The sequence below is a fragment of the Coloeus monedula genome (assembly GCF_965178545.1).
Source record: "Coloeus monedula genome assembly, chromosome: 6".
Classification (NCBI taxonomy): Eukaryota; Metazoa; Chordata; class Aves; order Passeriformes; family Corvidae; genus Coloeus; species Coloeus monedula.
The window spans coordinates 31,172,139-31,197,054 of NC_138786.1; the positions used below are offsets into that span (position 1 = coordinate 31,172,139).

Here is a 24,916-nt window from a genome sequence, read left to right on the forward strand (position 1 = left end):
CAGCCTATAAAGTGAAGTCACTTGATTCTATCAAAACTGAATAAACTCCATTGTGGCTTTGCTATAATCCCCTTATGAGAACCGTGTGCATCATTATTTACTCAACTGTTATGTGGGTGGAAACAGGAGACATTCATCCCTGGCAAATATGTGTGCAACTTTTCTCAAGTCAATACAGTTGCACCTGCTTAGACCAGCAATGAAGCTTGCCTCTGATGACAACAGAGATATTATCTAGAGGAAAAACAGCTCCTGTTTTGTCTGAAAAATTAAATACTTCCAAACATGTCCAGTCACTTGCAAATCCTGTCCATAAAGGAAAGAGGAAAAATTCTGGAAGTACTAATTCCATAAAACAAGGAGCTTCTGGAGACGGAAATCCTGAAGAGATTCACACCCTGCCTGTACTCCCCTTCTGCCAGGAATCTTCCATGATAGCTCTGGAACGTGACCTGCCATGGTTCTTGCTTGGACAACAAAAGCGTCCTTATTGGGAGCCCAGAAAAGCTCAGTACTAAAGACAACTGCCAGAGAAAAAGTAGGCAGCTCTCTGCCTATTTACCAGCATCTTTCCAGGTGCTGTGAGGGATCAGCAATAGAGAAGGAAAATGACTGCTGACTAGAAAAGGAAGAGGAAAAGGCAGGGAAAGCAATGACAAACCAGCCAAGGACATTTCTTCTGCCAGACCTCCCTACAGAATCAGCCACTTACCCAGACCTCTTCCCTCAAACTCCCTTCCTCATCTCCATCACTCTTAGCCTCATTTAAAAATCCTTTTACTCTAACAAGCCTCAAGTTTCTCCCAAATCTGGCCATTCTCATGTACCAAAAACAAAAAAAACCAACCAAACAAAAAAAACCAAACACAAAAAAACCAAAACCAAAAACCGAAACAAAAACCCAAACCCAAGAAAACCATAAAAATCACCTCACCTCATGCCATTACCTACTTAACTACTATGATCACACTCGCTACATATTTCCTCTTCCTTTCACATGTATGAGTTATTTTTCATAGTAAAGACTTCAAAACACCTAGCACACTTGGGAACACAATGATGTAATTATGTGTTTTAAAGATGACTACAGTCAGGATTATGAGGACACCATAAAACCAAGTTTCCCCTTGAGTGAAATTCCTTCCTTCCACCCAGTTTATCAAAGGAACATGGTTCAAAAGTCCCACTGTCTACTAATAAAGACGACTGGTCTCCCAAAACTTCCATTCATACAGAAATAGAAGTTGCCCTTTAAATGGGACCTGGCAAGAAATACTGGAATTTCTACACTTTCTGATTTTAAAAATACCAACTAAAAATTAAGTGAACTCATTCAGCTGACATCATTGGCTTGTATTTCTGGGACTTGTCTCAATTTTAATGGAACACATACCCCAGTTTTAATGAACTGGTTGTCCAATAAGCATATGATGGACCGGGCCATCATGAAAGCCTTGCCCAGCTCATTCTGATTTGACACTGGTTGGGTAAGTGCCAGCAGCATGAAATGGCTCCCAGTGAAATCTGCATGTAACATTTTCAGAAATACGTGATAAATGTTTACTATTTTTATATGATAAATTATAATAGCCACAAGCAGGAATCACTTTCCCTATGTAAGCCACACTGCATCTGCAGAGAAATACAGCCAACCACAACATGCAATTCCCAATTATTATGGGGGCCAGGTACACAAAGATTTTGTTTAATTAGTTACTGATATTGGAGCACGGATGTTGGGAGACAACCACCCACTGAAACTTTACCAAGATTGTGCTCATCCTCCTCCCTCTACACAACATAAAAAAAAAACATCGACCTCTTCTTTGTGGTGACCAGTAACAGGACCTGAGGGAGTGGCATGAAGCAGAGTTAGGGGAGGTTTAGGTTGGGTATTAGGAAAAGGTTCTGCACCCAGAGGGTGTTTGGGCACTGGAACAGGCTCCCCAGGGCAGTGGTCACAGCACCAGCCTGACAGAGCTCAAGAAGTATTTGGACACTGCTCTCAGGCACAAGGTGTTACTCTTGGGGTGTCCTGTGCAGGGCCAGGAGTTGGACTCAACTCTTGTGGGTCCCTTCCAACTCAGCTTATTCTGTGATTCTGTATTATATCCAATAAATACAATATCTACAACAAATACAGTGAACGCAAATTCACTGCACCCTATGAAATTAGGTATAAGCACTGAAAACAAGTCCCTGAAGATTAGTGACTGAGTGGGAGCAATCAATTAACTTCATCTGGCCCTTAATCCTCAGGAAATTACCTACAGTCAAGTGAATGCTGCTACAAAATCAACAATAAATTTAGATTATAAAATTCATACGTTTTGTTGCATTTCTGACACTATACCTAGTTAGCATACACAAAAACTAATGAAATTTACTTTTAGCTGTATTCATCATCAACCAAGCACTTGTTTTTTAGCAGTCTAAACCAAACACTACCTTTAGTTCCATAACATTTTTCATGCCAATGCATCACAAAGCTGTTTGTTTACAAGAAACTCTGCCTTGTACTTTAGGATACAAAGTTTCATATTAGATCTAACTAGGCTGAAAAGGAAATGGGAAGAGCTAAAACCTGTACAAAGTACCAATGTTTTAAACACTGTTGATTCTACATAAATATTGCCAGGTTCTTTATTTCCTTTTAAATGGTAAATATCTCACACTTGCCATAGAAGTGAACAGAAACATGTCTAAAAATTGTGCTTGTGTGACTTAGAGAGAAGTACTTAATGTTACAATGGCAATGAATCTTCAAAAGCTACAAACTGGTCTATATGAATTTCTACATTCTAAATTAAAAGTAGTGATCCCCCCGCCAAGTTTTACTTAACACCATTTCCTTTTTTCATTTTGCTTTAAGCCTCTGGCCCAAAAATTAAATTCAATTAAAGTAAGTGAATGATACAAGTCCAGCTAATGGTTCTAATTTGTTCTAAGAAAGCCAAATTTTGAAAAGCAGTTCAATGTTAAGGTATTTTTTCACTCAAGTCAATTGAAGTAGCTAATTCTTCTGATTTTTTGAGTGAATCAAGCCATTTGCTATCTATCCATCATACACATGAGTAAAAGACCTGGTAAAAGGAACAATGAAAAGTTTCTGAAACAGAATAAAACTTCTTTTGAATTCATGAAATCCAAACTAACTGCACTTCCTCTAATAATATCCTAAATGAAATATTGTAGTGCCTCACTCTACATTAATTTAATCATCTTTTGAAAGAAATAGACTTTTTTCTATGTATTTAAACTCTACCAGCTCCAAACCCGTATTTCTCACTTCTGTCTTATAGTCCAGATATCTCCCCTGCAAAGGACAATTCATTTATGTTTCATTCCTTCAGATGCTTCTTGAGTAAGCTGTCATACTTGGATTAAATGAATTCTTCTCATTTGTTTGGCCAGTAATGCAGGAAACCAAAAACTCTTCCAGTTGATTGAGTTCCCTCAATACGAGAGCTGGCATTGACTCACACAACTCCATTTAAGTGGAACAATAACAGTATCAGGTTACCTTCTAACAATAGCTCCAGTGTTATTTGGCATTGCTGGCAAATGTCTCAAGATGAAGACAAATTTGTGAATTCATGGAGATCTCCCAAGAATGTTTTCCCATTCATTAAAAAAATAAAAATCCAATAATAATAACAACAGCGTTGGGGTTTTTTTTAATTTTTGGTATTCCTAAGACATAAAGGATTCTTACAAACACTCCTGCCTTTAGAAATACTATCTTTCTACTACCATGCACTTAAGAATTGAGTGTTATCAACATTACCATTTCACAGTTGAGGATACTGAAACTAAAAGGAGAAAAACTTCAATCAAATTTGAATAATGACTTAACTACAAGGAAGACACAACTTGAGAATCTCAGTTTTCAGATCCTTGCCACTGCATAGACTATTCTAGGGTCTAGTTTCAGCTACTGCAGACTATTCCTGTCTTCTGATGCTCAAGAGGAGAAGTGTACTGTCAGTGAAGTGGGAAGATGATTTCTGAGCATCACAATCACCTTGAGGCTAGAAGCCTAAGAGAGCTGCAGTATTACTCACTGAAGAAACAGACAAAAAAAAACCCCAAAACAGGCCTTGGCAACATAAGGGCAACTGCAAACCATCCTCCCCATGAATCCTTTTCTTCCTCTGAGTTCAACTCATTTTGACTGCAAGATCTGGACTTAGATGTAAAACAGGTATTATCTTTTGTTAAGTTATGATGAATTCTTCAAAACCACTGATAGAGGGAAACAAAAGTATTATTTCTGAATTATTTCTTTTTACCTCACTGATGTGTACGAAGCTCCTCACAACTGCCAGTATTTATATTTGTCTCTTCACAGCTAAAAGCTTTGTGACATTTTATTAGATTTTTCATTCCTCAGCAGTTGTTACTCAGCACTGCTCTATTTCCTTCAAGCAAATTAGAGTGATTTATACTAATATACCAACAAAAGAGGTAGTGAAACATAGATTTAGAAGAAACATAAAGATTTTAGTTAATATTCATATTTTGGTAAATCAGTAGGAAACAAGTAAGAATAAACAAGGCTGTTAGAAGCATGTCCAAAATCTGTTATTAGCTCATGCTGACTCCCATTTCTAAAAACAGACATAGCCAAGATCTAGGAATGCTTTGTAATATCAACAGCAATAAGCCTAGCTCAAAAATTAATACATAATAGGACAGCTTACAGCACAGCTCATTGCACTTCACATACCTATACGCTACACAAATGTTGAAGAAAATAGTATCTCCTTTAGCCAAATCACATGCTTTCAGGTTGAGAAACATCAGCCATAAGCCTAGGTTTTGAGCAAATACTAGCAGCCTGGCCTGTTGTAAATAAACAGTAACTAAAACACACTGGCTCAGATACGACTCTCCACACCTGTGGCTTCTAATAAAGTATGTTACCCGCACACCACTAGCCAGCAGATGTTTCAAACAGTTGCCATTTGAACCAGAAAAACAATCCTGGATGGATGCTTGTTATTTTAAACTCCTACCAGGCACACCATGCTACAAAAAAGGAACAACTGGTATTTTTTATATTTATGTAATTTGCTAATCTATCTGTTACTCCAGAAACAGTTAACTTATCAAGATAGTCCAAAGAAAGTAGAAAAAATAAAGCACAAGGAGCAAACTTCCAGCAATTTACTAACACTGTATAAAGGTGCCCAAACATATTTCTTCCATTGAGAGGCTGTTTGAAGCCTTGTTAATGGCTTTATCTGTTAATCTCCAAGTATGACATTTTAAGTCTTCAATGCAAGGAAGGATGTCTGGTAAAAATAGGTAGTGGCACCCACAGGAAGGTGCTCACCTTCAAGCCAGGCCATTATAAATACAGAAGGCTAAAACAAAACACATGAGAAGACTAAATAGCCTCCCTCAGCCTCCCCCTAACCTAGGAGGAGCAACCTTTCCCAAAAAGGTGCTAATGAGTCATAAAAGATGAGCTTCGAAGAGCACAGTGAGGTGCATTACATGGTTTGGGAGACATCAAAGGTACAACCAACACTTCCTATTTTGAACACTTGAAGACTTCTTGTCCTCACTTCCTGACTTTCCTGATAGAAAGAGAGAAGCAAAGCAGCACTGAAGCAAATTAAAACAGAGGTTGGGTCAGAAAGTTTATGAAAGCCAAACCAAGGAATATAATAATAAAAGGAAAAAAATACCTGATGACTTCAAAATTTTTAAACCAACAGCAAAAATGGTATAAAGCAACCAAAACATTCCAATCTGTAAAGTTCCAAGGTCACCACTGAGGAGAAATACAAGGACAAAAGTGACCCTAACGTCTATCTCTCCCATTTTCATATATTAATAAGGAACAACAAAAAGCCAGATGCCATCAGTCAAATGGTTCTTGGTTTTAGTTGCCCCTGACTTCTAATGCTGCACACACAGAGCAGCCAGGGCTCGCCTCTCAAGAAATTAAGGCCTACCAGACACAGGAAAAAATTTATATTCAAAAGTACCAGCAAGCAAACAGTTAATTGACATAACTGACAGAAGCAGATGCAGCAACATCAGAACACTCTCAAAACATGTGAGAAAGAAGAAAGAAAACTGGAAACTTTGGGTATGGAAAAGTCTTTTTCCAGCTGCAGTACTTTGGATCCAAAGGGGTCCGAGACAATAAAACAAATACTCATTTTCCTTCGCAGTGAAAATCCAGAGTTCTAATGAAATGCAAACAGAGTTGAAATGGCATTTTTCAGTTCTTTTACAACCTTCTTTTTTTAGAGAGGTTAGCAAACTTACACAGTTTTTAAGCAGACAGGTATAATTCCTATTTCACAGCAGAGACATGCTGTGACTTGTCTATATTAAGAACTAAGTCTAGGACAAAGGCAGGAACAGATTTCTGACCTCGTGATTCCTACTCTTAGACTGCCACCACAAAGCTAGCTCTACGTAATGTCAATACAGCTCTCACCTGTGAAATCCCCACAACACAAAAAAAGCTGTCCACATACAATTAGAAGGTCAGTAAAAGGCAGGCTCTCTTGCTACTTTTGTATCCTGCTTTTGAATAAAAAGAAAAAAAAAAAAGAGACTAAGCCTTGTCAGCATGAGCTCCAGTACTTTTCTGGCACACTGCAAAAGCAATCACCAGCACTGAGAATACCTGTTATTCAGATGCACTAAGGAACAGCAAGCCTGAGGCTTTCTGCACTTTTTACTTCCAGCTTGAATGCTTAAGGATAAATGCAATGTACCCAACAGTCTACAGTAAAAGAGTCTGAATACGTGTATTCTTTCTGAAAACATAACAAGTCTGGGCCTGCAGATGATTAAAGAATTCTGGATTGCCTAAGGAGACAGACATCATATACTTCTTCATTACAGTAACAGCACATGTAGCAGAACTCTGCTATTGACATGAATGACATGAATGACTCTGCAAGGGCCAGTACCCCTACACATACACTGTGCTTCTGCTACAATACAACATCCACAGTATCACTGGCTGAAACAACTGAATTCATTTCATACAATGGTAGAATACTAGTAAATGAGAAATATAAATGTAATATATATAATACATACACTTTTATATATATATATATATATATATATATATATATATAAAAGTGTATAAACACTTGAAAGTAAAAGGTTTTTCCTGTTTACCATCATGACTTTCAAAAAGTCAAAGTCCTTGACCATACCAGCAGAAAGTCCATATTCCCAGCTGACACAGCAATTAATTGTTGGTAGGACTGAAATATTCTCTAGTCATGAGTCTTCTCAGGTAGCCCCACCTCTCTGAAGATACTGATTATTTTACAGACTGACACTGTGAAAGCTAGACCAATTTAAAGCAGTCAGATGATAAGGTGCAGTAAGAGGAGCTCAGCTGAGTTGACGCAAGAGATCAACTGCTGCAGGAAAGAGGTCCCATACTCCCTATTCCTCTCAGCATTCCCCTTTCAGCCACACATTCCTGATGCTTCCTTGTACGAGTTCTGATTCATGTAATCCTTCAGTGAGCCAATTCACTGGCAGAACCTAATTTATCCAGAACGAGCCTTCTTCAAGTTGATAATCTCAATCGATTTACCAAGGGATCAGATGAAGGGATGAACATCAGAACAAGCAAGGGAGGAAAAAGATGAAGGACTACTCCCAGCAGCAACAAAATGCTGAGTTTGCTTTGCTGTATTCAAATCTGATCTTTAATCTCACATGAACACCAGAGAGTAAAATGGAACTTTCATAATGAGTTATTAAGTTATTAATTTATTTTGTTGCCTATAAGGATCTCATCCTATACTGGAACTCCAGAGATAGAGATTCTTGCACCTATTCGGTTCCGTTAGTGTTAGAAGAACGTCACATATTTACAACCTGCTATCCTTGCTCATGTTAGGCAGTAATTCTTTTTCTACAAATAGCATCAGTGAAGATGGTAGAACTGTTTTCAGAACATGGTATCATTTTACAGAAAGGTATTAGAAATCTGGTTGCATTACAAAATGTGAATTCAGCAATGACCTCTCTCTTATACAACTGCTATTTAATATTTTCTACGTAAGACACAACTGTAGAGTCATAGTGTCTTCATACAGAGAATGCACAGGACACAGAAGAGCTGCTTGGTAATCTACTGGCAAAAATCTAGCTACTGAGTGCCATTTTTCTTGCAGTGTCTGTAATTCAATTATGATGAATTTGTCTTCAAGATAAATTAATCATTGCTCATCATGGCTCAGGTTGCCTCACCCCTCGGTTGGGTTAATAACACATTATTTAAATTAATTCCCTGATTTGCTGCATACTTTCCATCAACATTACTTTTCCCATGAGAAATTGATTTGCCTCTCTACATGTACCTTAAGAACAATGTGCTAAGAAGTAATTCTTGTCAAGTAATGTTTATGCTTATGTATGCAAACACATAACTCCCATTAATTAAAAAAAAGTTATCAATGATGCAGTAAGATTTGAAAGAGTCTTTTGCATGCTCTTATTTAATATGAGGGAACCTAAAAAAATACTAAAAAGGTGTACTGTTATTTAGAGAAAGAATTTGAATAGTTATTCCCACCATAATGAACTTAGACTATGCAAAAATATCATCCTCACAAACATCAACATTATCTTGTTCTTAGTTTTATATGAAAAGTGCCATCTTAATTTTTTTTGTGATCCCTGAAACATAAAAACATGAATTGTGCCTTTCTGTAAGGCAGATCTCTGAAGTATACTCAGTCTCCTGAATGGTCTCCCCAAAAGTTCAAAGAAACTGGATAAAATTTCACAAGCTAGGAGTCTCCTTCTGTAGCCCACATACCTCCCGTTTCCAGGGGGTTCAATACAGCACCTTAGCCCCGCTTGCTGTACAAGGGAGCCACCAGAGAGTTTTGCAAGCACATGCATCAAAGCAAATTACTAAGGAGTCGGGCAAACAACTTTTGGTTTAAGCTTTTAAAAGGTTCATTCCAAGCATAAACAAAGATACTCAAAGCGACATTACTGCTTTTGAGTGTCGCTACACACTGTACTGCAGCAGTGAGTTTTGCACCGTCAGCAACATGCTTTTCACACTGAAGTTCAGAGGTAAGAACCACAGGCACACTAATTCATTACATATGAAGCACTTGAGCCCTCCATAGCTCATAAATCACATGCATACAGTTCCAAAACAGTATGCCATTCTTCAGCAGAGATAGCATTATCAATAACATCAATATTCCAAGAATAATAGATTTTAGCTCATAAGAGGACATTCAAAGCAACCAAAAGGGGGTAATCTACAGACAAAACACCAGTCCACACTTTCACAACAATGAAGAAATTATCAAGAAAAACAAACACTAAAATTTCAGGATCAATGAGATCTTCAGTTATAAAAAAAAAAGAAAACACCACCACCAAACAAACAAACTAAAAAAAAAAAAAAACCCGTACAAAGAACCAACAAAAAACATTCACGCACATGCAGTGCCTCAAGCAAAGCAATCCTTTGTGTTAGAGGAACATCAAACTACTATTTATTTAATCTAGAGACTGTTCTCAAAGCAGGACTCAATTCAACAATGTCAAAACTTCCACCTAGTTACAGGAATATACAGCCATTCCCCACATTTTTGCCATAGCCTGCCTTCTTAAATCAAGCATTGCTTGATTCAGCAAAGGAGCTCTGCTCCTCTTCTGCAGCAACCCTGTGAAATGTTGTACAGTGAAGTACAAGCTGCAACAGAGATCTGAAAATTCAAGTCCTCAACTTTTCACAGTCTTCTGCAAATGCATCTTAATTAGATGCAAGGTCAGTACAGACCAACTGCATGCTGATGGCAGGAACTCTGGAGCTAGCTCTCAGGTTTCATTTTAGGTACCTTTTGATTTACTGTGTGATACTAGGCAAGTCACTTCCCATTATTTATTTATAAGTTACATCTAATTATCTAGGAAGCCTAATTAGCTCATCTGGAAAGTGATTTGAAATGCACAGATGAAAGATAGTGTGTATTTCTCAACTCTTGTCATCTGTGCCAATAAAATACCTATTTCACAATAATTAGCTCTAACTGTATTTTTGATAGCTACTGCCCCATCCCTAGAAATTCCAGCTCTGAAAGTCACAAATAGAAAGACTCATTGGGATGCAATGCTAATGAAGTGGTATGTGAAACATCTACAGATAAGGTCAATATTCTAAAGGTCTTTTTGCAATCACTCAGCATGCAATGAAACTTTCTTCCCTGTTTGGTTTCCCTCAAAGGAAAACTAAGAGATTTCTTTTTAAACTCTCATCAGTATCACAGTAAGCATTTCCAGCATAGGTCTGTGCCTGTCTGAAAAAAAAAAACTGGCCTAAGAAACTAAATCTAATCATAAGATTGATTAAAATGTTCTAGAAAGCTTTAGTAAAAGTGTCTTATTACTTCATGTAGAAGCCCTACATTCATTTTTCGAAAACTTGTGAAACATTAATAGGACCCTTAGAAGAGACAAAATGCTTAACCTTGGAGCAGGGACTGGGTGAAATGGCTGAAGTAAAATGGGGACACAGCAGGCAGTCTGAAGCACTATGGCGGTTACGTCTCCCACACTCCAGCCATGCACCAGCCCACAAATAGGATTCAAACAGCCCATAAACAGGAAAGAGGCTCCCTAAATCCTACTACTCTTACCAAGCAAGTCTAGTGTCCTGTCTCTACAATAGCTGGCATGGGATGTTTCAGCCAAAACCATAAGAAATTATGTAGGAAACAGTTACAGAGTAATCAATTCAGGATGTGAATCTCTGGTTAAAGAAATCAAAGAGCACGTGTCCTAAAACACATATACCCATCTGTTACGGTTCCATGTTCATTTTGACTGTAAGCATTCTGTGGCCCAAGGCACCTCATCTTGTGCATATGTACACACATTAATCTAATGAGTTCTCAGCCTTACTCACATTCTACCATTCTACATACCACTGGAGTAAAGAAATTTAAATATAAAACTATGTAGGGTCAGTCTATTTAGCATGACATTATTTTTTTTTAAAGCCAAATTATTTTCAAACCCATACATCATTTTAAACAACACAAAACCCACTATTTTAAGTATGAAAATGGTGCAACTTTTAATACATCACAACCAAGATAAAATCACATGGTTTACGATTTCCCCTAAAGGAGGTCCCATCACCATACTTCATTCACTCCTTCAGGCAAAAGAAAAGAAAAAAAATCTTCCTTCAATTTACTCTAGTCCCTTGTTGGTGCTGGTAAACATATCTACTGTCAGCTTCCTGGAAGATGATCTCCCATAGAATCAGGGAGGTGGCTGCTGCTGCTGCTAGGACTCCAAAGGAACAGAGAAATCTGGCTCCATCAGCATGTGAAGGAGGTGAGGCAGGGGAACCTGTGACTGAGTTGATTGCACAAGCGACCACAAACACAGTCAAACCAGCTCACCATCTTTGTACCCTTCTTCCCTGTACCTGTCCATACTTCTGTTACTTATGTTTCCCACCACATTACACAGAGATGAAAAAGGTAATTAGATTATTTTTTGTTGTTGGATACAACCCAAGTGGCAAATACATCATTTTTCCCTCCCCTGCTAGACTCCATGTTTCTTCTTACCTCATTTCAGCTACATCCCTGTTTTCTCACCAAGTCACAGGATAGGGAGAACGCTGCTGCTATTTAAATTGCTGGGCCTCTTATAGCTTAATAAAGTCAATTTTGGCCTAGAACACATATGGCAAGGTGCGTATTATTGTTCTTTTTCAACAAAACAAAAAAACTAAGAACAGCTTTTCTAAAACACACTGTGCGCACACCTGACCAGTACAGCATAGCTCTACTTGATGTATTTCTCACCCTTGATGGGTGATCAGTATTTCTTCAAAACACAGGTACTGGGTATATTTTATTATCTGAATTTCTCATAGAAATCAATTAACAAAGACAATTAAAATTAAATATAGCGATCTGCATGAAATCTTCTGTACAGAAGGGATACAGAGTGGGGACAGGGGTGCTAAAGTGAATTTGAAAAGTTTGGTGCACTTCTAGGACCCTACTTGGTATGTCTCCACACTACTCCATCAGCTTCATTCTCCTTCTGTCCTGTCCACAGATTCAGCTTCTGTTCCCAACTCATGACAACCTCCAAATATCAGCAGCATACCCCAAATTTACTGAAGTGATACAAATTCAATATACCCCCACTTTTAAACTGACCATAAATTGGAGAAATAAGGAGTTGAAAATATATCTGACATTCAATAGTGACTATACCTAAATCTCTCAAGTTATGTAATAAAGGCATGAATAAATGGTGTGTAACTCATTGGGCAGAGGAGACAAGAGGACACTTGGTGCCTCTTACTGCAGGACCCAGGAACACAGTACATAGCACTCAGTGTATAACTCATTCTTACTTCTCACTAGCAATTAGGTACTACCAGCTCTACTGTCGCACTAACACGATGCTCAGCTGCCCAAGTGGTCAGGGAAATAATGAGGCCATCAGATTATTCCATATCCCTTAATGCCACACAACCCTACTAGGAGTACGTGCGCCTTTTATTTCTCTCTCTCTTTCATGCTGTAGAGTATGCCTGAAGGTTACAAACTAATGGAGACATACAAAAATATCTGGATGCTTTTGTATCTGCTACCTTAACAATATCTACCATTAAAGAAGAGCATTTTCAAGGAAAAACTTCTGTCTTGTCATCTTATCAGGCACTTGAGATCCCAGCCAAAGGGCACAAGTAGCATACAGTGCTTCTATGTGATGTGCATGATGTATGAGTAAAGTTTATCCATACTGTACATGAGCAATTGTGAAATGGGTTGCCAGTGATCCTGCATTATTTCCTTTGTGACTATAGCACCCTTTTGCCTGGGCCAAACAGAAGAAAATGTATCATTCTTCCCTGCTGCAATACCAAACAACTAGCTCAACTGGGAATAAACTAGTTATATTACAATCACCAAATAGACAACGGTTAAATAATTACATCATATAATTTTGCAAACTTTAAAATACTTTTCAAAAAAGTTGTTCCTCCCTTTCTCATACTACAATGTAACTATTTTTTAATAGTATACTTCTTTGCAACTGAAAAAAATGAGAAAAGATCATTATCTGTCTGTTTCCACAATTATATTCAGGCATTTAAAAGGTACATCCCCTGCAGAGCACTTCACTGACTACATTTTAGTTATTATTTCACTAATTTAACATCAGCTACAGTTAAAATATAAACAGGTCACTGTGTTCAAAACAGCTGGCATTGTTGTGACAAGTAGACTGGGTGGAAGATGACTGATTACATTTTCTCATTTTTAAAATGATTTTCAAAAGCTTTGTTCCTCTGTTGTGATTTCAAGCTGCCCTGTCTCTGGGTTATTACTGCCACCAAAACATTTTGTAATATCAGCAGCCCCTTGCCTGTTTCTTCACAATCACATTTCTACACTGCAACACAGAATGGCAAAGCCAGATGCTAAAACAAACTCACAGAGCAAATGGAAGCTTGTTCCAACAGTCTTCCTATGGCTCTTAAACACACCAGGCAGCATCTCAGCAATGACCCAGGAAGGGCTGAAAGACACTCATGCACAGTCCCAGAAAACCGCACTGCTTGTGCTTCTCAGCTGTCTAAAAATGTATGTTAAGGCTACTGGGCCAAGGTAAACACATGGCAAGATTTAAATTGACTGAAGGAGCTGTATTAAAATAAGCAGTGATGCAGTTCAAGGATTAGCCTCATGGTATTCCACAGTTTCCAAATATCCTTTGGTATTTATGGGACATTTATATTATACTTACAAAGTTAATGCACAAGGACACTTATCGAGATATCATGTCTAGTCTCCAACTCTCAGAGCTGCAACAAAATACAGTACTCTCCTCTGGCTGATCAAAGGACATTTAAAAGTCATTACTCTGGGCAGATTCACAACCCCACTGCTACATGATGATATCAATGATTCTAATTTCCACAATAAGCATAAGTTACTTTTCAACTTCACTAGTTGTGTTTTATGCCATGAGAGGAGTCCAGTTTATACTATACCTCTTCTGCATAGGGAAAATCCAAATATTCCTATCTTTAAATAAGTGCAGTACCCAAGCAAATGGATTTCAGTCTCCTCTCAAAAGAGACTCCTGACAAGAGTTGCAACTTTTCTTTAATTTCTTCTTGGTATCTTTTAAACTCTTTTGACTTCTTAACAAATTTTACACACAAAGTCTGAAGAGTACCTTATGAGCTGGCATGCAAACTTCCCTTCATCTCTAAGATGCACCTCTTCTAAAATTCACATTTTCATTTGACCCATGGATGTTCACTCCAATAGCCAACACAATGCTACTTTCCCTGTTTCCAAATTATGACCTAGTACCATCTTGACAAAACAAACTTTTTTTATTAGGACATAAGTACATGACTATTTGTGATGCTGTTTAATGGCATTTTCTATTGAGCCAATCCTCGAGGACACCCAACTCCATTAGCATACTTCAGTCTTCCATATGGATGTCTGACAATACAAAGGGAGGAACTTCAACACCATTCAATCCTTAGGCCACTCTAAGCCCAACTTGTACAGAACTGCATTTTTATGATATATTTCAAAATTCTGCATTTTGATCTATATGAAATAAGAAGCTGATTTTTTTTAAAGAAAACAGTCACCTACCTAGCATCACTTCCCAGATAATTAATTATTCATGTATTTTAGAATGCAAAGCCCAAGACCAGCCTCAAATACGTTTGGGATTTTACATTTCCCAGATTGAAACATGCAAGACTCCTAACTGGTGTCCCCATTCCTACCAGTATTCATTCAAGTATTTAGCACTAAACATGAGAGCAGTGCAGAAATTTAACCACCTGCAAAAGAGTTTGCTGGGTCTAAGTCTAAAGGAGAAAACTGGGGTTTTATTTCTGGCTTGCTCAAGAGTTCACCTTGCAATGTTTTATACTGGACTGAGTTATACTTCTCCCATCTGTAAGCAAGGGAATATAACCAATCTATAACAGAGGTACACTTTAGAGCTGAATTAAATGGCATTAAAGTGCTTTGAATTCTTCAGATTCAAAAGATGCTAGATAATGGAGAAACAGCATTATTGCTATTTTCATTTCTCTAGAGGACTTTAGTAGTAAGTATTTCTTTCATCCTCATTCCCTGTATGTACTAGACATGTCTCAGCAAGGACCATATATATCTACATGTTGGGCTCTAGAGATGCTAAAATACTTGGCCAGTGCAGACAGATTTCATTTGTATAAGAGATGGCTTTTTCTTTAAAAAATCAATGCTATCGGCAGATGTGCTAAGCTAGAGCAATCTATAACATGCTTAAATTCTCTTTCCTACCTTAATTTGGAAAGTTACATTAGCACCTTCTGGACATCAATAAATATTAAATCATATTCGATGATTTCATTAATAGTTTGAATGATCAATATTGACCAAATCTGTTATTTTAAACTGCTACCATAAAAAAACCCAAACCTGTTTTTTACCAAGCTTCCAAACAGTATTTTAACACTCAATGTTCATACATGTTGTTATTCAGCTTTCTAGACAAAGATTTAAGCACAAAATACTTTTTTCTCTAGTTAAAATTGGCCAGCCTTGCAGAAAAGTGAGCAGCTGAGAGAGCAAAGCCAAATGCACAATCAGAAGGTCCACCTCCACCTTTTTCTTATACACTGACATTCAGGTGACTCAGGCTGCAACTGCTGCCCACATGCAGGAATCAGTGTGGGTTTCAAGTACAGCCTTCACATGTGGTACTTTCTTCCTCAAGAAAAAGACAGCAGGACACAAAGTTTCTCATGGATTTAGTCCATGAACTACCAGCTGGAACACATAAATGTATAAATGCAAGTGTTTGAAGAAAAAACCCCACCCTTCAAAATGCCAAAATGACAAGAAAAAGATAACAAGAAAAAAAAATTAAATATTTAATCACAGTAAGCTTATGGTAAAAAACATGACTGAGTTTTTAACACCATGAATAAAAACAAGACGCAATCATTTTCTATACTAACATCAAAAGGACTCTCTCTGTATTTGATCAATATTCCTACATTAATTACAAAGGTTCCAGTTATTCCACAGGCTTTTTTCCTGAAGCAAAAAATCAGGTCTTCAAACAGAACTCATAACTATTTTTCCAAAGGTTTTACAGACAGAACACGCTATTACTACACTCAGACTATTTTTCTCATTCATTTGCAATGGGTTAAGAGTTTTGAAGACCTATTGAATGTTCTCTCATGGTTACAGGTACAGACAGTTTTTCTTCACCTTCTTACGCTGGTCATCTACTGTCACAGCGGGGATTACTGCAACAAGCATATTTCAAACCAGGAGTCCCGTGGAAACCGAAGTATATATGGACAGATTCGTGGTAGATGTTTCAGAGATGTTTATTTCTCCAGCCGCATGGCCGGGGCTCAGCTCAGGAACTCCCCGGTCACGGGACCCGAGGGTCCTTGGCCACCCCGGGGAACACAAACCAACCAATGGGAAATGAGGCTGACCAGGGGCAGGGAGACCCCGTGTCTCCCCCCCAGGGCCCCTCTCCCAGGGCTCCATGGCAGGGGAGGGACCCCAACAATCTACTTTCACCATATTTGTAAGAAATTTTTTTTCAAATCTTCTGACAAATCTGGCTGAAACTGGCCAGAAGTTCAAAGGTAGTATTGCATGCCTGTTCACAAGCACATGCACACACATGCATGTGATCCGGTACCTTAGGCCACAGGAATAAACTATGAAGTCTGGGGAATGTAACTCTTGGAAATAAAAAAAAATCAAAAATAGCGAAAGCTTTTCCACCCATTCCAATGCTTACCTATGTTTTTTCACCCTCAGATAGTCAACATACAATTTTCTATTCTCTTACCATCATTCTGTTCACACAAAAAAGTACACAGCACCACTAAATGGGATAGATCAATCTGCTGAATAACTCCGAGGGTCAGGTTTCAGCAAGCTAGTTATGAAATCAAACCCATTTTGCAGACAGACCTCTGTCTACAGGTGTCTCTCTTATGTGGTTGGGTTCCTTCATGTCTTGTCCTCTTTTTCTGGTTAGCTCAGTATTGGTAGGAAGAGAACGTGTCCATTCCAATTTTCAAAATCTTTTGCTCATTGCTAAGCCAGTGTATTCAAAATGCTTTGATAACATTTGCAAGCCTAAAGACATTGAATTCACTGCTAAGAGCCCATATGTGTTTCCAAGTATTAATGATGAGTTGATCTACAGAAGAATGTTTACAGACTCTACAGAAAATTCATTCCAGGCTTTTGGTCATGGGAAATGTACCAAAAGACTCTACATCTCTATAAGCCTATGTCCCCATCAGTTGCAGGGTCTGAAAACATATCCAGAACTCTGCCTACCATTCAGAACAGATCTCAAAGTTCAGCCAGGTATTCTTCATATTCATAGATCCAAAAGCACTGCTGCACATCCCAAACTTGGCCTTTGTCACAGTTTAAAAAAACTTTAAAACAATCAAAATACTAGAGCAGTTAATCCCTGGAAGGCCTTATAATCACATTCCTTGATGTGTTTGAAAAATATGGAAATAGTGAAAATGTTCTGACTTGCTAAACTTGCAGTCTCTTTAATGCATTTCTTGGCCCCAACATGCACAGACTGCTGACTTGGCACACCCAGAGGACCTCTGCTCACCTCCCTCAATAGACCCAGACTGATAAGTCTGAGTTTCCCCAAGAGCAGAACAAAGTCATGCTTATTAAAATGTTTACTGAACTCAAAAAGTAGAGCAGTGCTCTCATGAAAATAGGTATGTCAGAGCAAATGTCCATAGGCACATGTATGTAACCGTTGATGATAAAAGATATTAAACTGGAATTTGAATGACTCTCCTTCTTTAAAAACAGACTAAAATGCCTTTAAGGTTTTATGTAACACTGACCTCTAAACAGTATCACCTGCTTATGCACATTAATGAAAAAGACAGGGTAACAAAGAAGCCAAACTGAACAAAATTTAACTCACTGCTATCATTTTTACCCTACTGTATAATTCACTAGCCATGGGTTCTAACAACAAAAACATGTCCAGGTAACTTAAAACATGACATATAATTTATTTTGCATAAATATACATTAATATACTTATCAGATTTAAGAATATTACAGTATGGATGAGTCCTGCAGTATCTTTTACTTTGCCACACCAATTTACTTTTTTATACTCAGCACAATAGATTGTTTCAGCCACAGGAATAAAAGAGAGTAATATAAAAGGAGTGGGGGAGAAGACTCTAATGCCTACATACTACTGACTACTAATTATTTCAGAAAAAAAAAGAAACAATCAACCACAGATTATTGCAAGTTGTGCAAACCAAGATGTTTTCCAAGGGAGGTGTCAAGATGGTTGATTGTGTCAGCCTAGCTTTCCACTGTTCTATTTGAAAACCAAAACATACTTTTGACACTTATAAATTAGGCACTTTTAAAAGGTATATGGCACATTCACAAGCACTTCAAAATGGAAAACTATTTCCATCAGACAAAGTAATGTTAAAGGATTTTTTTTTTAAAAAGCAGTAGAGATGGAAGAGAAGAAAAAACAGAAAAGTAGGGACAACAAGATGAGGCAGTAACACAATCATGGAGGTAACCTAATGGGCAAAAACATTTGATGATGTTCAATATAATCTATTCTTGTTTGCTTAAGCAGCAACTCAATATTGAAGTACCTAAAATCAGAGGTGATTTTTTCTATTTAAAATCCAGAATGTTCTTTGAAAAAGACATAACAAATATACTTCAGAAACACAGTCTGTAGTTACATTTCTAGCCAGTTACATGAAACTGCAGCATGCAAATCGGCTATGGTTTTCTGAAAAAAAATGAGACCTGATGTAAGAATTTTCATGATGTTTTCATGAATATTGTAGAAACAAATCTAACAAAAATATCTACCTGTAGGTACTTTAAGGTCTTCCCTTCCATATGAAAATGTACAGAGAAAAGATATTCCCCTAACTCTAAGTCAGGGTGATAGGGACCAAGTGGGTGGGCAGGAGCATAAGGCAAATAACTTCTCTCTGATTCCAGTGTACAGCTCCCTCCCGTTAGCTTTCGGCAGTTCTGAGCACCAGCAGTGCACCACAGACTTCAAGCTCTCACCCTTGCCACTGTTCTATTGCAGTAACACAATTTTGCACTGTAAACCTGTTATGGTCACAACCTCTGATGTTGCGTTAGTGATAATTGTGACAATAACGTTACAAGGAGTCAGAACTTCTACAGGTTATTTTTTATTCTGTTAAGAATGATTGCCTGTTTAAAAAGATGGAAATGGCATCTGCTCTCCTTTTTTTACAACTGTGGTTTGCATTATTTATTAAAAAAAAATTCACTAAATTTAATTAAATACTGAAAAATGTGACCCAAGGAAGATTTGCATTACGTTTCTCCCATGACTTCCTTAAGTATTTTTGTGCTTGTTTATACTACACTTTTATCACCATTATATGTCAGATTCAGAGCTAGGAGTACATTAAAAACATCACACAAGGATTTTATTTTAACATCTTTTGTTTAGTAAGAGACAATTCAGTTGTCTGGCATTGCTGGAGATCAATTTGTACAAACAATCTGATGCAGTGGAGGCAATTTTAATTTAAACTATCAAATCCCATTCTCCCTGCCTCCACATTGCCCAAGAGAACCATCTTAACAGAGTGAAAGAAACAAAAGTGTTCAGACCATACAGTGAAATATATTTTTACTTATTTTCTGATCTCCTGAAGCTACCAATGAAGCTGCCAACTATTGCTGACTGGGCTGTAACTGGCTTTCTTGACAGAACTTGTGAGGTATAAACTTGAGTGACCCACATGCTGCGAAGCAGTTTGTAGCATTAAGAGATCCAATTTTAACATCAGATTTATACTTTCTTTTTACTTTGAAAACAGCAAAAACTTGCTGAAGAGAATAAAAACACAAGACCACAGCCTGGTCTGGTTTACAGATTATAAAAAAGTCAGCACTGCATTTTGCATCATTTTGTATGATTACTGACGCTAATTTTAGGACAGCTTAAGTAATCACTGAAACATAGACAATTTAAACTTTAAATAGGTTGCACAGCTACAACCAGGGTAAATAGAAAATTTGCCTTGCAGTTAGTGCCAAGTGGTGCATAATCCCAATGCAAGTACAGTGTATTCCATGTTACTGGGAAAAGAGGAGAACCTTGAATTCAAAAAGAAAAACTTGGCTATAGTAAATTCCTAGAAGTATATTCTAGTTATGAATCAGATGCCAGTGAATCTGATTATATTATTAACTTGAATACTAAGAAAAAGATATGTGAACAAACATTCAGCAATGCACCAGCAAGGCATGGGTAAATGCAAACACAAAAAGCTTCGAGAGGAGAGCAAACATTGAATACCAGCACAGTTAAGTAAAATAAACATGGAAAGAATAAACATAGAAGGAATAAAGAGGTAAAGTTTAAAAACCAGAGTCAAAAAAAGGCATACCCAATATAAATACAGAAAGCATCAAGAACTGAAGCAAAGATACAGGACACCATAAAAGAACAAAGTATTTCACATTTACATTACAAAAAAAAGAATTATACATTATTATATACATATTTTATTTAAAAATGAGAAAGAAGAAACCCTTTTCATGCATACACCTCACAATTTGCAGAGAATTAAGTATTTATGAACTGCCTATGTGCCAAATGAAAAATAAGCATATATCTAAGAGAAAAAGAGAACTAAAAGAAAATGAAGTAGAACAAAAATACAGCGCATGGAAGGACAAAGGTGAGATCAAAAAAAACCTCCAGATAATTGATTTTGAGACTGAGCTATAGAAATTGCCAAAGAAAAGCTTTTGCTATAAAAAACCCAAAAACTTTAGCCTTCTCTTTACACATATTATACTACTTGTCACAAGCAGGGATACACAAGTGGGCACCAACTGATTCATTGACTTTTTTTCAGATATTATGGAAGAGTTGTTTCTTGAGGACAGAGACAAGGTGACTGCAACAGGATAGTCCCTTCAAGGCCTACCAAAATCAGGCTAGATCACTTGCAAGAATTAAGCAAATTCAAATACATATGGAGGCTCTGAAGCAGTATAAAATCTCTGTTTTACCTTCTCTTACAAGTCTCTCTACAAGCTGGAATCCAATTCTGCAAGTGGAAAACCCTACCACAGAGCAAACTTATGAAGACTGGCGAAGGGTATGGAGAACAAAAGTTGAAAGATTTGAAGCTTTTACTAACATGCAGAGTGTTAACATTCACCCAGAAAACACAACAATGTTTTCTATAAAGGCTTCAAATGAAGAAATGAAAGCTGTTTAGATATAAAGTTATGAGACTGAGTTGCAATCTGAAATGTTTCTTAGAAGAGCAATTAGACTGGCTGGAAAAAATACGCCTAAGTAAAAAATACAATATTGTAAATGAGGCTCAAAATACACGAATGTTTTTTCCTAATTTTCTGTATGAGTCTAACTTCAAAGCACAAACAGACCATAAATACCATCAAGGCCCAGAGCACAGCCTTGAACACTGTCCCCAAGGAAACAAGTATCTCTATCAAGAAGTACATCTAGTGAATTCAAAACACTACAGATTGGCGGATGACACAGAGTACAGTTGTATGATTCACATTCCTAAAAATGAGATTGGTTGGTTGGTTTGTTGGTTTAAAAAGCACAACTGTTCAGAAGAAATAATATTATGTTATTATCAAATTACAGTAGCTCCATGAGCACAACCAGGATTAAGAGCAAGATGAAAAGTAATAGTAAAAAGAAGTCATGAATGGTATTTGAAATTATTAGCTGTTATAAAGACCATAGTTTAGTTTCAAATAGAAAAAACTAAAAGCTGTGAACTTTCATAAAGACTCCACTGCAGAGCAAAATGCACATGATCATAAGTAATATCACTTCGTTCATATTCCAGATTATAAAAGGTAGATGTTAAGGAATAGACACAGCTTAGTAATTAGATGTAGAATCTTGAGAAGGTATCTGAAAAAATGCCTTAGAACAGAAAGAGACAGCTAGAAGCAAAAAACCAACACCAATAACGCCAAACAACCCCCCTCAAAAAACCCAAACAAACAAACAACCAAACCAGAAAACAAAAACCCAAACCCAAGCTTAAGTATTGTCACCAAATTAATGATGTTCTCCTAGCTAGCAAAATTCCAAATCTTAATTTTATTAACAAGTCATTCACAGATAGAAGGGCATCTGTCACAGTACTAACACACATTTCATCCTCTTCCAATTCAGAAAATTAAAATCTTTTAATTTTTTTAATCTTTTAGTTCCCTGACTGCCTAATACAACAAGAAGATCACCAAAATAAAAGATCCACATAAAAGATCCTACCCAACCCTATTATACCCTGAGGATCTAGAAAGATAACAAACACAATAATTCGAATGCAATAACCAAAGTCACTAGAACACCCTTTGGTGGCCTGGTAATTTCAGAATCAGTTAAGACAGGGTCGCAGTCTGGGCCAGTCACAGACAATATAGAAACAGAACATAGGCACATATAGAGGAAAAATATGCAAATTTTCCCTCTGTTGTAATACAGAACAGTAAGTTTTTCTTCATTTTGAGCAAAAAATGATCTTCCATTGCTCGGCATTTCTTCTCTGGAACAATGAGATAGGGAGGGGCCAAGGAGTGCAACTTGTCAAAGAGCACACAAAAAGACTGTGTACAAGTGACCTCCTGATGTGATAAAGCAGACTGGGGAAGGAGAAAGAAGAGTAGATGAATTGCTGAGTACTCTGCAAAACCAGACTGTTAGATCAACAGGATCAAAATTAACTCCTCCAGCAAGTACTTAAGATTGATGGACAAATGGCAGCACATCCCAGCACCTGCAGTCTCAGGTGGGCTTCCCTCCATGTAGCTCACACTTCTGTAGTGCAAAGATGATCAAATAGATCTAACAACATAATGCTACCCTGTGCACTCAGAGGGAAAGAAGAATACAGATGGTACACGATTCCACTTCCTGTGACACTACACTGATTGGTTTTATTGTGAAGTCTATTTATACAGCTGATTATAAATTCCTAGTGTGCTTTGATTAATGCAATAGCAGCTGGACTACTTCCTTTCTCTTAGCACTTAGCTGCACTCTTGATTAGTGAGTGGTATATGAAAGCTTGTGAAACAAGTACAGGAAGATCAAACAAAAGCAATGATTTCCTCTTAGACCACTACATTACATTAAACCTGCCAACACTAGACCAGTTAGTCTCTGACCTGCAGCAGCTGGGAGTAGCCAGATTCCAGATGGCCCTAGAAGGCTGCTTTTGTATGGTCCTTGTCTTATTTTTACCAACTTAACATGGAAAGAAAAAAAAAAAAATCAGAGCAAGCTGTTTGGGCAGCTCTGTGATAGATGACATCTCCAAATAGAGCAAATTTCCAATCATCCACTATGTGTATGATGTGTAAATCTATCAGATCCATCCCTATAGGACTAGCATCACTACTGAAAGTCAAATCTACTTCCACTACACTAAAACATGTATATACAGTCTGCATGCCACTGGCATCTCAAGATAACAAACCACTACAATACATTCTATCACATCTCCTATCCTGGATCCTCAGCTTTCCAAAGAAAGACGAAAGAAGAGAGGATTCATGTCATTGCTCTGAGGTTCACTATGTGTGCATGCCATAGTATGTAAGATCTGCAGTGCTAACCAGAAGAGCGAGCACAGACAGAAGCACATGCCTCACTCAGTACATTTTTATTTACAAACTTCACAGATTGGTAAAGTTCTGTATAAGGCTCAGAATTATCTGAAACATGTACATGTGTGTCCCCTTTTATACTGCAAAACAATTCAGAGCTGAAAACTTGAGGCGTACTCCCCAAAATATCCTTTCAAACCTGAAGCAAGCACAGGAGTTAAGCTGCAACTGCATATGGCCTTGGCTAATGCAGATACCAATACATGCAGTGAAGGACACATCAGGATGAGTTCAGGATAAATCAAAATATGTAGACAAATTCAGAAATAAATTTAGGTTGATGGCAGCATAATTTGTAAGTTTTTCCTGTTTTCACTTCAAGGAAGGACCTACATTATTTTAATTTCACTATCATCCAGGGGAGAAAAAGTAATTTGTAAAAGTGTTCAATAAATCAAAGTTCCAAGTCATTCTTTCTAGAGGCAAGAACAACTGTTCCATCTCTCTCTTGTTCCCATACACCTTATGCCATCTCCTTCTACCTCCTAAATAAAAGAGAATCCCAAGCTTTGGGGAATCATGAGCTTTTAAAAAATCTTTTAAGGATTCAGGCACAAGAGAATCAAATCTGTCTTGACACAAGGTTTCACAAGCACCACAGCACAGAGCTGAATAAATACAAGACTAATCAGAAAAGATGTTATGCAGCATATTAATTTCTTCTGCAGTCCTAAATAAAATTTGCCTTATGTGCTGCAGAAGGCAGAGGCACAGTCATCCAAGCTGGCATTTTAATCTAAATCAAGTTCTCCTGCCTCTAGCATTACAGTGCTTTGTCCATCTTAGATGGCTTAATACAAGTCAGTAACTCTCCCTACAAACCTCATCCTAGCAGTAAGCGTTACTAGAAGATACCACTGCATTACACTTGATGCAATGGGAGGCTGCTAAAAAAAGGAGTTCTATCCACCTTCTGTCACAAAGTTCATAACATGGATAAAATTTTCAGAAAGGGAAAAGCTTTTTTTCATTTTTTTTTGGACAGTCAAGAAATATGCCAGAATTACAAGACTGCTTTATGCCACAAGGCTTCTGCTTAGGAAAATTCCATCTCAGTGACAATATGACAATATTGCAGATGGGGGTATCAGCCC

At 37.5% G+C, this 24,916-nt stretch overlaps 1 protein-coding gene across 1 annotated transcript in view; it reads right to left on the reverse strand.

Annotated features, from left to right (window-relative positions):
• RAD51B (RAD51 paralog B) overlaps window positions 1-24,916 on the reverse strand; it is a gene marked incomplete at both ends in the record, with an annotated part of 378,199 nt that overhangs the window by 288,284 nt on the left and 64,999 nt on the right. The gene's annotated exons all lie outside the window — the stretch shown is intronic.